Below are 6,000 nucleotides of genomic sequence, written 5' to 3' on the forward strand. Positions count from 1 at the left end.
CTGTCCTATTCTCTACTATCCCCCCTCCCCTCCCCTCCCCTCCCCTCCCCTCCCCTCCCCTTTTCTCTCTCTACCCCTTCTACTGTAAATCATTTCTTCCATTTGTATTATCTTGTCTTACCCCTCCTTTCCTCTTATATGACATTTTGTATAACCCTGAGGATCGCCTTCCATTTCCATACAATTTCCCTTCTCACTCCCTTTCCCTCCCACCTCTCATCCCTGTTTAATGTAAATCTTCTTCTCAAGCTCTTCGTCCCTACCCTGTCCTTGTTTACTCTCCTTATATCAAAGGAGTCATTTGGAATTTGTTTTTTAAAGATTGACTAGCTTCACTTAGCATAATCTGCTCTAATGCCATCCATTTCCCTCCAAATTCTATGATTTTGTCATTTTTTAATGCAGAGTAATACTCCATAGTATATAAATGCCACATTTTTTTTATCCATTCATCTATTGAAGGCCATCTAGGCTGGTTCCACAGTCTTGCTATCGTGAATTGAGCTGCTATGAACATCGATGTAGCAGTGTCCCTGTAGCATGCTCTTGTTAGGGCTTTAGGGAATAGACCGAGAAGGGGAATAGCTGGGTCGAATGGTGGTTCCATTCCCAGCTTTCCAAGAAATCTCCATACTGCTTTCCAAATTGGCTGCACCAATTTGCAGTCCCACCAGCAATGAACAAGAGTGCCCTTTTTCCCGCATCCTCTCCAGCACTTATTGTTGTTTGACTTCCTAATGGCTGCCAGTCTTACTGGAGTGAGATGGTATCTTAGGGTAGTTTTGATTTGCATTTCTCTGACTGCTAGCGATGGTGAGCATTTTTTCATGTACTTGTTGATTGATTGTATGTCCTCCTCTGAGAAGTGTCTGTTCAGGTCCTTGGCCCATTTATTGATTGGGTTATTTGTTATCTTATTGTCTAATTTTTTGAGTTCTTTGTATATTCTGGTTATTAGGGCTCTATCTGAAGTGTGTGGAGTAAAGATTTGTTCCCAGGATGTAGGCTCCCTGTTTATCTCTCTTATTTTTTCTTTTGCTGAGAAAAAACTTTTTAGTTTGAGTAAGTCCCATTTGTTGATTCTATTTGTTAACTCTAGCGCTATGGGTGTCCTATTGAGGAATTTGGAGCCTGATCCCACAGCGTGTAGATCATAACCAACTTTTTCTTCTATCAGATGCCATGTCTCTGATTTAATATCAAGCTCCTTGATCCATTTTGAGTTAACTTTTGTGCACGGCGAGAGATAGGGATTCAGATTCATTTTGGTGCAAATGGATTTCCAGTTTTCCCAGCACCATTTGTTGAAGATGCTATCCTTCCTCCATTGCATGCTTTTAGCCCCTTTATCAAAAATAAGATAGTTGTAGTTTTGTGGATTGGTTACTGTGTCCTCTATTCTGTACCATTGGTCCACCCGCCTGTTTTGGTACCAGTACCATGCTGTTTTTGTTACTATTGCTCTGTAGTATAGTTTGAAGTCTGGTATCGCTATACCGCCTGATTCACACTTCCTGCTTAGTATTGTTTTTGCTATTCTGGGTCTTTTATTGTTCCATATGAATTTCATGATTCTTTTATCGATTTCTACAAGATATGCTGTTGGGATTTTGATTGGCATTGCATTGAACTTATATAGGACTTTTGGTAATATCGCCATTTTGATGATGTTAGTTCTGCCTATCCATGAGCAGGGTATATTTTTCCATCCTCTAAGGTCTTCTTCTATGTCTTTCTTTAGGGTTCTGTAATTTTCATTGTATAAATCTTTCACCTCTTTTGTTAGGTTGATTCCCAAGTATTTTATTTTTGGGGGGGATATTGTGAATGGAGTAGTTGTCCTCATTTCCGTTTCAGAGGCTCTGTCGCTGATATACAGGAATGCCTTTGATTTATGCGTGTTGATCTTATATCCTGCCACTTTGCTGAATTCATTTATTAGCTCTAATAGCTTCTTTGTAGACCCTTTTGGGTCTGCTAGGTATAGAATCATATCATCTGCAAATAGTGATAATTTAAGTTCTTCTTTTCCTATTTTTATGCCTTTAATTTCTTTCGTCTGCCTAATTGCTCTAGCCAGTATTTCGAGGAATATGTTGAACAGAAGTGGTGAGAGAGGGCATCCCTGTCTTGTACCAGATCTTAGAGGGAATGCCTTCAATTTTTCTACATTCAGAATGATGCTGGCCTGTGGCTTATCATAGATTGCTTTTACAATGTTGAGGTATGATCCAGTTATCCCTAATTTTTCTAGAGTTTTGAACATAAAGGGATGCTGTACTTTGTCGAAAGCTTTTTCTGCATCTATCGAGATGATCATATGGTTCTTATTTTTAAGTCTATTGATGTGGTGGATAACATTTATTGATTTCCGTATATTGAACCAACCTTGCATACCAGGGATGAATCCTACTTGATCATGGTGTATAATTTTTTTGATATGTATTTGAATCCGATTCGCCAGAATTTTATTGAGGATTTTTGCATCAAGGTTCATTAGAGATATTGGTCTGTAGTTTTCTTTCTTTGAAGTGTCTTTGTCTGGTTTCGGAATCAGGGTGATGTTGGCCTCGTAGAACGAATTTGGAAGTTCTCCCTCTTTTTCTATTTCCTGAAATAGCTTGAAAAGTATTGGTGTTAGTTCCTCTTTAAAGGTTTTGTAAAACTCTGCTGTATATCCATCCGGTCCTGGGCTTTTCTTAGTTGGTAGTCTTTTGATGGTTTCTTCTATTTCCTCTATTGTTATTGGTCTGTTTAGGTTGTCTATATCCTCCTGGCTCAATCTGGGCAGATCATAAGACTCAAGGAATTTATCTATGCCTTCACTATCTTCTATTTTATTGGAGTATAAGGATTCAAAGTAATTTCTGATTATCTTCTGTATTTCTGAAGTGTCTGTTGTGATATTGCCTTTTTCATCCCGTATGCTAGTAATTTGGGTTCTCTCTCTTCTTCTCTTCGTTAGCATGGCTAAGGGTCTGTCAATTTTATTTATTTTTTCAAAGAACCAGCTTTTAGTTTTGTCAATTTTTTCAATTGTTTCTTTTGTTTCAATTTCATTAATTTCAGCTCTGATTTTAATTATTTCTTGCCTTCTACTTCTTTTGCTGTTGTTTTGCTCTTCTTTTTCTAGGATTTTGAGATGAAGTATGAGATCATTTATTTGTTGGTTTTTTCTTTTTTTGAGGAATGAACTCCAAGCAATGAATTTTCCTCTTAGAACTGCTTTCAATGTGTCCCATAGATTCCGATATGTTGTGTCTGTGTTTTCATTTAACTCTAGGAATTTTTTAATTTCCTCCTTGATGTCTTCTAAAACCCATTGATCACTCAGCAACCTATTGTTCATTCTCCAGGTGATGTTTGATTTTTCCTTTCTTCTTTTATCATTGATTTTCAGTTTCATTCCATTATGATCAGACAAGATGCATATGGTATTATCTCTACCTCTTTGTATTGTCTAAGAGTTGCCCTGTGACATAGTATATGGTCTATTTTTGAGAAGGTTCCATGTGCTGCTGAGAAAAAAGTGTAGCTACTTGATGTTGGGTGGTATAGTCTATATATGTCAATTAAGTCTAGGTTGTTAATTGTGTTATTGAGTTCTATAGTTTCCTTATTTAATTTTTGTTTGGAAGATCTGTCCAGTGGTGAGAGAGGTGTGTTGAAGTCTCCCATGATTACTGTATGGTGGTCTATTAGACTCTTGAACTTGAGAAGAGTTTGCTTGATGAACATGGCTGCTCCATTATTTGGGGCATATATATTTATGATTGTTATGTCTTGTTGGTGTATGGTTCCCTTGAGCAGTATGAAGTGTCCTTCTTTATCCCTTTTGATTAGCTTTGGCTTGAAATCTATTTTATTAGATATGAGTATGGACACTCCTGCTTGTTTCCGTGGTCCATATGAGTGATATGATTTTTCCCAACCTTTCACCTTCAGTCTATGTACATCTTTTCCTATCAAATGCGTCTCCTGTAGACAGCATATTGTTGGGTCTTGTTTTGTGATGCATTCTACTAGCCTGTGTCTCTTAATTGGTGAGTTTAAGCCATTAACATTTAGGGTTATTATTGAGATATGGTTTGTTCTTCTATCCATATTTGTTTATTGATGTTACTAAACCTGATTTGTTATCCTCTTTGACTACTTTCCCCCCACAATTTTCTATTTATTGATAGATCTTTACCTTACTACCAACATCAGCTAAAGGCTAGGTTTTCTGACTTGTTTAACTTGCCTAAAAATAAGATTGAAAGCAAACAATCTTTTACAATACAGCTACTCTATGGCTATTGTCCAAATAGTGATAGTCACATATGCAATTTCATACTACTTTTAGCATGTCATACACTTTGAAAAGACTGAATATCTGTTACAGCTACGTATATATTTCTGGTAAAGAAACATTATAAGAATAAATACTTCTCAAATTATGCATACTTCTTTCGTTGGTTTACTTTAAATATTACATGACAGTTCTCAGACCCCCTCATGGACTCCTCTTGTGAGTACAGTTACCTTACATTGCTCCCAGAGTTTTCTTTTTTTTTTCTTTAATATTTATTTTTTAATTCTCGGCGGACACAACATCTTTGTTGGTATGTGGTGCTGGGGATCGAACCCGGGCCGCACGCATGCCAGGCGAGCGCGCTACCGCTTGAGCCACATCCCCAGCCCGCTCCCAGAGTTTTCAATCTGAACTTCAGTGGTCTTGTCTTCCCACTTGTCTCCTAAAATGAGAGAACAGAACAATCTTTATGAATATTTAGGAGCTAGAAATGCTTTGCCAAATGATACGTGCCATTTATGCTGCAATAATTCACCAACTGATTCCCTTTTCACCTTCTACATAAATGACCAAAATAAACATGAGTTCTCTATTTGATTAATTTTAAAAACATCATTATTACCTATAGAAGTCAGGTTTCTGAGGACTTCCAACATCACATCTCTGTAAAGGTTCTTCTGGGAAGGATCCAGCAAAGCCCACTCCTCCTGGGTGAAGTTCACAGCCACATCCTCAAAGGTCATTGAGATCTAAAATATCCCACAAATGTATAGTGGAGGCCAGGAGAGATTGACAGCATGAGAAATCTATACTCAACATGCATGATGTTCACATAATTCCCTAGCCTCTCGATTAATTGCACGATTTGGTCCATCAAATCTTTATTGCACTCAACTTCTTCCAACTACTCCAACACTAGAAATTGGCTACTCGGAAGGCAAACATCATACTGATTCATACCCTTCCTTTGGTGATTTCACAGGAAGTGAGACTTGCTCCCAGATCACACCTAACTTCTTTATTGGTTGCACCTCTATTACATGTCCTAGAAACATCCTATGTGGTACAGAGCTAATTTAAGCATGTCTGATAGTACTTATGTTTAGAAAAGAAAGGTGATGAGCAGGAAATTGCAGGAATCATGAAACTAACCATTTGAGAGAGATTCTGATGGCTCCCTGTACCTACAAGATTAATATAAATAACATGGAATTTACTGTTGTCTTGTTTCCTCTGCAAGTCTATTGTTCCATACTTAAAGAAATGCCTAGAACCAGCCACCACCCACACTCTCCGGGCATGGGTTCCCTATGGAGATTCCCTCATAGACAACATTTAGACAACTTTTCACACAAGTTGTCACAATGTGTTAACTGGAGATTGAGCTCATCCTGTGAGAACAACTAGAAGTTTGCAGGTGCTTTACTCCAGAACAAATTTAGTCAACTAACTTACTATTAAATGACCAAAAAAAAAAAAACCATGAGTTCTCCATTTGATTAATTTAGTTCATTTATTAATAAACACAACAAATTTATAATTTCCTGTGGTTACGGTCAAACCAGAATGGGGTAAGTGAAAGATGGCACATGTCTTAAAAACAACTCAATGACCCAAAAATGTCACCTTGTCCAAACAACAGCCTTACAATAACTCTCAAAACAATCTTCTTAATAAACAGCAGGCACTACTTTTCTAAGTCTCCT

Source organism: Urocitellus parryii, chromosome X (genome assembly GCF_045843805.1).
Source record: "Urocitellus parryii isolate mUroPar1 chromosome X, mUroPar1.hap1, whole genome shotgun sequence".
Classification (NCBI taxonomy): domain Eukaryota; kingdom Metazoa; phylum Chordata; class Mammalia; order Rodentia; family Sciuridae; genus Urocitellus; species Urocitellus parryii.